Genomic DNA, 9,790 nt, shown 5'->3' on the forward strand with positions numbered 1-9,790 from the left:
GACAGAAATATGTAGAGGAATTTGCCGTTTAATTTAATTGCTAATGAGAAGAGAATGTGACATTTCATTTTTTTAAAGGGATAGTTGAGTTCTGTTGCAGAGGGTGCTACACAAAATATTTTATTGTGAGATAATGAAAAACTAAGTGTCAAATTTGAGAGAACATAATATTTTAATGACAAAATCATGTTTGTTTGAATCAAGATCAGTTCAGAGACGGCTGAAATATCCATAAATATAACGATTTCTAATACTTGTGTACCACCACAGATATTAGATATTTTGAAAAATTTGAAAAAAATGTTGAAAAAAACGAAATAACGCCTTTAACTTCATATTTCAGCCAATGCCGATTGGTGGCTTTTTTGTTGGCATTTTCGTGTTGCTTATATTATCCACAATTAGCCGGCTTATGTATTGTTATTTTTAATTAAATAATTGATTAACGGTCACTGTGTTTTTTTGAAAGTGGAGTTGAATTGGTATGATTGTATTGGCTAAATTTCACACATCTTGGGGTCTAAAATTACCTTCATAGCAATTTTAGATTCTAAAAGGGCACTAGAAATATCATAGATAAGAATAAGAGCAATAACCATGCACTTTGAAGGCATTTGCGGTCTGAAAACAGAACTCAACTATCCCTTAAATTTCGTATTGTACATGTATATCTTATGAGAATACAATTTTGTTATTGAATCAACGTTGTATCTTCAGTCTTTAGAAGGATATCTTTCTTGTGCAAACAAAACCCAAAAAACATTTATGGCAGAGTATTTCCTTATTGCATTAAACAGATGAAGCCTGTGAGATGCCTACATCTTGCAGGCACATTGGAGAGAGGAGACAGAGGAAATACTGTAGGTAAGAAGAATCTTGTGGTTAATTGCCCAAAATGATAATGGAATGTGTCTCGGAAACCAACCATACTACACCAGGAGCCTGTCTCGAAATAATTACCCCATGTTACCCATAATATATGACGCATCAAAATTACTTGGACTATCTAACTCATTGACAGAAACGTCAACAATGAACAAACCCAAAACAAATCCCAAAGTCGGGCTGATTGCACCAGCCCCATCTACCCTATGCACCAAACTCTCTCTGTAGGAAGCTGTGTTACTGGACACAAAACACAAAAAATAGCAAAGAAACCCATGAGCTCGTTCAGCCAATCAAACCAAAGTTTCTATTTAAGCTACTATTGATGGCATAAATACCGTCCACGCTGAGTTTTATGCAATGGGGCCCAAGCGTAGTATTTAAGTAGTTTCATTTATAATAAGCATTTTATAGAATTGTGTCAAAATTCATACATATTTCTTCTGAATTTTGTTAATATGTTAATAATTTCCAAGATAACAAGACCAACATGTACTGCAAATAAATACAAACGCTTTAAAAAAGAAAAGGTTTCAGATTCAATTGGTTATGTAACGAACCAAACGTGAAATCAAAACAGCTTACAAAAGCACCAGGTAAAAGGCTTCATCAAAATTTGATTGTCTTTGTTCATGTTCTAATTTATTCATCATTTTAAAGCAAACATGGTTCAATGGAAGAAAAGGACAGTAGTAATCCCTTCTAAATAGATGAACCTCGAAGGAGTAATTATCTAAAAACATAACTATTATAATTAAATTATGATTTTACAGACTTAATATTTGCAACTACTTTAGCTGATCTTGCTAATATAATCATAGGCTGCATTCCATATCATATGGATTACAGCACACTCCTAGTGATATTTTGAGGGAAATATTAATGTTTTAGAATTGGTATCGGTACATAGTTTTGTCTACAAATCTGGAATTAATTAACGTTTATTAAAATTGCAATACTTCCAAATTGGAAAATCTATATCTTTATTGTCTCATTTATATAATTGCACATACAGTGGTGATGAGCATGTTGAAGCCTTTGCAAGACCTTCGATGGCCGGATGCTACACCAGGGGAAATACTAAAAGCAATGTCAGAAATCAATAAATCAAATCATATCAAATCAAATAAAATTTCATGTCAAATAATATCAGGCCTAGGAAGGCTCACAAACACCAGAATCGGCAACGAGCAAGGTCCCCCCTTGACTTGCAGGATATCGATATCGATGCAATACTACAGCGGACAGAAAAACTTGGCATACATGTACCATCACCATACAGAAGCCATCCCGAGGCCCCTAGCCTGCATGGACGCCATAAGTCAAGTAAGTCACCACTGTCTACAACAAATAAAACAGGAGGGATGCACCTTAATTAAGCAGTTTTAACTTTTACCCTCTCCTCAATCCACATTATGTACATGTAAGAAGAAGCTATGTTTCTAAAGAAAAAAAAGTACCAGATGCCAGGCTTAACTAAACCTTATTATGTATGTAAAAATAGCTTGTGATCATTGCATTATCTGAAGAACTAATTGATGGCTTCCTGCCAAACTTGGGTCATTTTTGTATCTTGCAGAGCCAATTAGATTTAAGGGTCATGAGGTCAAACGTCATGGGGCTCATTATGTATGCCTGTAAATAGTTTCTGAATGCATAATCAGTAGAACCGACAGATGGATTACTATCGAACTCAGGACATATTTGTTTATCTTGCAGAGCCATGAATATAACAAATAAATTGTAATCACAATATTCTTTGATAATGGATACAATGAATAACGATCAAACTTGAATTATAAAAATTGCTTCCGTTTTGGTTTGTCAATTTGCTAGATGGCTGATATGAAGCATCATTTTTTACTACAGACAGTCGATAATCCATTTAGTTTCATTTTATAATATTGTATGTTGATGACCACCTACTACGTTTCTTCTTTCTTCTCCTTCCCCTTTGTATGTCTCTCCCTCTCTACCTATCCCTCCCCCCCCCCCCCCACCCTCAACTCTTCCTCCCTCTCTCTCTCCACTCCTCTCTCTCTCTCTCTCTCTCTCTTGCACACTAAGTCGTCTATCTCAACTTCTCCCTTCCAGCTGCCTGCATTTTGCGGTCGTCACTTTCATCACACTATACTATTTTCACCTAGCATATTGTTTACTTGTACTATTATGTTTCTACATATTAGTTATCGTGTAAATACTTTTCTAAAAATTCTGTCAACGCTTATAATATGCCATTTAAGTAAAGTTTCTGATGTGGAGAAACATGATTAGTATTATCCCAGACATTTTCACCAAACTCTTTCATGTTAATTAAACAAACTGGCAATACGTACAGTGCATAATAATAAGCGACAACGATGTATCGTAATGCATCAATAGGTCAGGACTATTTAAAGTTGAAACTTTCAAATTATCTAAGAAGGTTAAACATAGATTACATTCAGGTAGTATTGACATTGATTCTATTTACATGTAGACAGGAATTAATCAGAAATTATTCAATTATTGATGATTACGTGATGGCTCAGGGGTAGAGCTGTGGTCTTGTAACAGGGAGTTCCCAAATTCGAAACCAAGTCAATACGCTCGTGGCCATTGGTAATACATTAATCCTCATTACCCAGTCCCTCGCAGAGGACTTGAAGCCATCAGTCCCCTGGTTGCTAAGATGAAAAGCAGATACAATCATTAGACATCATCAGCAATTATATTTTATGATTTAAAATGAATGAATATAGTACTTGTGATGTAATGTGGACCTATATTTGTATGTATATACATGTAGTTTTGTTGTACATGTTATGCTTTTCAAATAATAATTCATTCTTACTGTCTCTTCTGTCTTTTTGTTGCTCTAATCTATAGTTGGGGAAGACAATTCAGGAAAGGCATTCCAAGGCTGTAAGACTCGCTGGAGGTGCTCCGGACAACGGGAATGGAAGGTTGGTCAAGAGCAAAAAGGTAACATATGCATTCATCACAGTAATACGCATGGAGGGAAATATACCACTGCTTGATGTATTATCAAACAACATACTAAAAAAGGTTGCTTTAAAACTTGGATTGCCCACTTCAAGACATGATGAATCAATTAATTCTCTTCGCTTATACTGGAATAGAAACAGGAGTATTATCAAAGATAAGATCAAACAAAGTTTACAAAGCAATCATGATGAAGAGCTTAATCCAATCCATAAAAATAGTCCCTACATTAACAGACCTGGAAAAGAAAATTACTATTCTGATAAATCTGTAACGGTTGACAAAAAACAACAGAAAAATACAACATATTACTTATTTCAAAAGATGTATGACCGTGATGCTCAATATATGCGTTGCGACGAAATGAAGGGAATGCAAAATAAATCTAATAACTGTTGGCTGAACTCGGTCATACAATCATTGATACGCATTCCTCCATTAAAATTTTTCATCTTAAAGTACTATGATAAGATTTCTTTTGGTGACGTTGCTAATGATGAGCTACTTAAAATCTTGCATAATTTATTACGGGGTCACCATCAGGGAAACATATTGCCCATGTCTGAAATAAAAATTGCTTACAGAGCGGTATGTGATACCTGTATCTTTAAATACAATGAACTACAAGATGCTTTTGAATTTATATTAAAAGCAATTTTTCCATTCTTAGAAGCTTGTGAAATGCTGGAATTGATTTGGAGTAAATTACATTTACAGAAAACATGTCTTTCTTGTGGATTCACATCTTATAGCACACATTTATATAAATATTGGGAATGGCCTGTTCCGGATGCAACATTTAAATTTCAATCGGTCAATATTCAAGATATAATCGACAATCGTTTCAAAATTGAAGAAAGAGTAGCACAAAGATGCGATATGTGTCCAGGTAAAGAAGCACTCTTAAAACAGGAGATCATTCAAAGCCCTGAAGTGATGATGATTCAACTGCTAAGAGCACTCCCAAACAATGTCAAAATCCATACCAGAGTGAATTTCAAAGAAAAGGTGTGTGTTAAAACCAAAACGTCACTTGCCAGCTATCAATTGGTATCTGTCATACAGCACCATGGGCAATGTGCAAGCAGTGGGCATTATACAGCAAAGGTCCGTAATGGAAAAAGATATGTCATTATGGATGACGAAAAATGTTTGGAAGAACGAGAACGCAATTTTGTTGATTCAGAGGAATCTGCATATATAGCAATTTATCATAAAACTGATGATGTACTGTTTTCGAGTGAAGCTAGTAATGGAATTAGAGCATTTCCAGAAATTGTATTGAACTGAAGAAATAATTGATAGATCGTACAAATCATTACTGAATATATCATATAAAACTCTTTTCTATATATGGAAACAAGCCAGGGGATTATACAGTCAATGCTTGCTTTCTTGAGTAGGACCATGTATAAAGAATGCTACATCATGGGGGTTTAGTCTAACCGTCATGCACATGCAGCCCATGGTAAAAATGCCAATGGTAAAAAAAGTCAAGTTATATCTCTTCCTTCCAAGTTCTCTGCCGATTGTGACCACTCTACCAAGACTAGAGCATTTGAGAGTTACTACCCGGCAACGGGGATACAGTGCAGTCTTGTATGGGCATGATTTGTTGGAAACTTATAGGATCGAGGTATCACATCGTTGAGTGGGGACACATAAAATCACGTTTTATCAAGGAAGATTTTCATATCATTGAAAAAATAAATATGAAATTTTATGAAATTTTATGTCTTTTGAAAGCTCTGGATTATGTCATTCATGTCACATATTTTTTAAATTAAAATCCATCAATCACTTATGACACAGTTGTTTCTAATTCACTCTCGAATTCGTACCCTGTAACTGTAAGATCATTTCTTTAACTTAACCATTATACTAAAATACCGGTATGATGATTAATGCATTACTTGTATTGGGCTCATTCCAAAAAGCCATTTAAACCTTTATTTACTTACATGTAGAAAAAACTTACATGTACAATATTTTAATGGCTCAGAATGTTACAAGAGAATCAATCTTATTATATATAAGTGTACCAAATTTGATTCCTGTTTCAATATAGCAGGCATCAAAATGCATGAAAAGCTCAAGTGTGCTTTAAAACACTAAGATCAAAGAGTTTAGGGCCATTTTTATAAGCCATTTAACATTCATTTAAATGGTTTGATGGCCCAAACTGACAGAAACGATTCCTATCCATACCATAATTTGCGTGTTATGCTTATGGAAGGTGAATTTGATTCACATCTTGAATCTACATGACAATGTTCTTTGTGCAGTATCTCACTTATTTTTGCTCTATTTTCTCCCACATTTTGGAATGATATACATGTAGCTGCATGAGACTATGGGAGGTGCCTTTTCTTTTTTGATCAAATGTAATTGGCATCATGTCGATTTTTTTCAATTGAAAGTTGAAAATAGATGCAAAGGACCTTTGTCAGCTTTGCATGTGAGGTCTATGAGAAATATTGTGGTCTATTGGTTAACCCTATCTAGCATTTTTTGAGATAATGTTTTAACCCTTACTGTACTGGGCTATTTTGAGCACCCTCTGACTGGGGGGGGGGGGGGGGGGGGGGGGCCTGGGAGGCCCCCCCCCCATGATCTCGGCCGTTGAATGTCCGATGAACATGAAAATTTGCATATTCGTAGATATTTACGTAAGGAACAAGATGGTATAATTAGTTTTTCCTAATATGCAAATTTTTGTCATTATAGCCTAATTAATTATGCAAAATGCTAATTTTATGCATTTTACAGAAAACTACATATTTGTCCGTAGACTTGTGAAGAATCTTGAAAATGTATTGAATAAATGTTTCCTTCATCTCAAATTCATGAGGTTTCATTATTTTTATGAAATTTGAAAATGCATAGGTTAATTTGCATAAATTATGAATACGCAAATTACGCATTCATGAATATCAAATCTGGAACTATATTTAGAGAACTAGAATCATTACAAAATTGTCAGACTCCACTTTTTGAATGTTGAAACTCATCATTCATATGAAACTTCTTTTCTAACACAAAATAGTTATCTGATGTAATTAATAATGATAATTTATGCAAATCTGATGCGATTTTCAACTATTTATTTTCTTATGTATTTTATTGTTTGTTATTTCTTATTATATCTATTGTTTTATTTCTAATGTATTCTTTTGTTGTGGAATACATCAAGTTACTCTGAGAAACATATAAAAGCAATTTCATATCAATTCATATCTTCAAATTTCTGCTTGTACATGTACATGAATATATGCAATTATAGCACTTTTTTTATGACATGCGCATACTAATTGTTATGTAACACCTTACAGGTATATCCGATTTTGACGAAAATGGTATCAAAATGTGCGCAAGACTTGAGGGAAAAAAGTCATGAAACGACAATTCGAAATTCCAAGCGGTTGCGGCGCGATCTCCGAAAATGTCGAGGGGGGGGGGCCTCCCAGGCTTACAGTACAGTAAGGGTTAACACAAAAGAATCTTGCGCTGAAAAGTTATGACTTTTTTCTTTTGATCGAGTCTTGCGCATCTTTTGAAATAATTTTGTTGAAAATCAGACCTACCATTACAAAGCCACATGACCTTTTGTCATTGCATGTTAGACCGAAAATCGCTCATTTTCGTGATTTGTGTACACAACATATCTCATTTTTCCAAAAATTCATTTACCATATTTGCATAAATTACCATAAATATGCAAATGAGTGAATCTTTCAACAACAAAAAAATTACCGTATTAATCTATACACTTCACCTGACATGCATGCAAATTTTCGTGGCGATCGGCTGTTTCACAGCGCTTTGCAGTTTCAAAATAACCCAGGCTAGATAGAGTTAAGTTGGCTTGCAGCAAACAGTCACGTATCACGTGTCACATTCACGTTTTAAGCTGTTTCGTAAAATAGGTGACTCTAATTGACGAAGTGTAGGGCCTACCATTCGTTGTTTTCCACGCCGGTAAAACACAAGTGATCACGTCTACCAAAATGTGACGTGAGTGTTTAATCAATATTTTTAAAATTGCAAGGTCACCGTAATATGTATGATTTGTGTATCTATGTACAGTATATACGTATCGCTTGCGCCTGGCTAGCTGACAACGGGTCGCGACGATATCGACGAGGACGAGGCCGGCACGGTTTGACAACGTGGCGATCGAGGCTAGCCAGCGCACAGCGAGCCACAGATTATCGATGATACAAAGTGAGAATGTAAGTATACTTTGGGATGATTGTAAGTATAACTTTTCAGCTGTTGTGATTTCAGCTAGTATAGACTCTGTAGACAAAAAAATCCCCACCCCACTCTTACATGCATGCCCCGCTGAAGGTTTCTCTAAGTAGGTGTGGCGGGGGGGGGGGAAGTATTTACGGTGGGGGGGAGCATAGCATCGGTGAGATCCCCCGGTGGAGCGTTGCGTAAATTGTAGTGGGGTCTAGGGGTGAAGCCCCTGCGAGGGTTAAGGGGTGGAGCCCCCAGAAGCAGGGGGTATAGGCATTTAATTTAATTCCGACAAACGCATACAAAAGTATAATTTACTAAACATTGAGGAAAAATCTCGGAAAATTATGTCATCTCAGCAACATTGGTAAATCACTGGTATCGAATTAGAAATAAACCATGTTTGAATTATATTTTGGGGGCATTTGTCACCCCCCTCCCAAGTTCCCTCCCCCCATCAGTACACCAGTGCCCCCTTCCCCCTGATCTACATCTTGTTGGCGGGAAAAATTGTAACTGATCTCTCCCCTCCCTTTCTTTCTCTTTTTTTCTTTCCCTTTCTCTCCCCTTTTCTTCCCTTTCCTTCTCTCTGTTTCAGGTTTGCAAGGGGGAGGCAAGGGCTTTTGGGGCCCCCTGATCCACACTTTCGGGATTAATCACAACTGTTCTCCCCTTCTTTTCACCCTTTTTAGCTCATCCGGCTGATTGTCAACGAAATGGAGTTAAGTCTTTTGTCAACTCTGTTGCTACTGCAGGCACCTAGTGAAAACTAATTTGTTTCATAAAATTATGGCAATGCAAGCACTACTTTAAACAAACAGAACAATTTGTCATTCCTTGCTCATTTTTCCTGATTGAGGTGTCATATGAAAGGGCAGAACCTCAACTTTCTGGAAATGTGAATTTCTCTTTGAAATTCAGATACCGTCCGCCAAATGACTTTTTGGTTTTCTTTCTTCAAATTCATTTTAATCACTCATGCATGAAATATGCATCATATGAGTTGCATCAAATGAAAGAGGAGGATCTAAGCTTTCCAAATATGTGTCATTTATCAATTATAAATGTGATTAAGTTATGATAAAACATAGATACTTCTCGGTTTCGTTTTTTCTGGGACGCACCGTATAGGACATTTGTACTCTGCGAGAGGATCGATACTACGCTTTACGTTGACTTAATTATTATTATTTCTTACTTGGCTTTCAAAACAAAAAGAACAAGTTCTCAGTGTACAGATGAGTTAAATTAAATTAGTCAATTATGCCTGGATTACATTTGGCCCGGGCGCCGCACGATAAATTGGTCTACGATTTCTCGTGCGATTTTGAGGGCATCGTAGGAGGCTACGGGCTACGATGTTTGTGTTAACATTATCTAGGAGCATCGTGCCATTTCTTGTATTGGCCCTCATGGGCAGACCGGGACACATCCGTACAGAGGCTGCTCGGAGATTGTACGGAAATCGTGCAATTTCAGTGCAACACCCGTGCAGCCTCGTGCAGAGGTTGCGCGGAAAAGGCGCGGTGACCATGCAGCCTCCGTGCCGTTTTTTCGGCGTCTGTTTCCCCCATGTTCACTGAAAAATTGTGCGTTTGCTGCATGATCAGCGTGAGGCCTCCACGCAGTGCCCGTGCAGGAATTGTGCAAAATTACCCCCCGAAAAAAAATCGTAGTC

The 9,790-nt window shown here is 36.5% G+C and overlaps 1 long non-coding RNA gene across 1 annotated transcript; it reads left to right on the forward strand.

Annotated features, from left to right (window-relative positions):
- Positions 1-694: 694 nt before the first annotated feature.
- LOC105439853 lies at positions 695-2,125 on the forward strand. Its single transcript, XR_004064852.1, has 2 exons — positions 695-864; positions 1,901-2,125. It is a non-coding gene; the product is annotated as an uncharacterized LOC105439853 (long non-coding RNA).
- Positions 2,126-9,790: the final 7,665 nt, after the last annotated feature.

This window comes from Strongylocentrotus purpuratus, unplaced genomic scaffold (assembly GCF_000002235.5).
Source record: "Strongylocentrotus purpuratus isolate Spur 01 unplaced genomic scaffold, Spur_5.0 spur5_scaffold_19, whole genome shotgun sequence".
Lineage (NCBI taxonomy): Eukaryota > Metazoa > Echinodermata > Echinoidea > Camarodonta > Strongylocentrotidae > Strongylocentrotus > Strongylocentrotus purpuratus.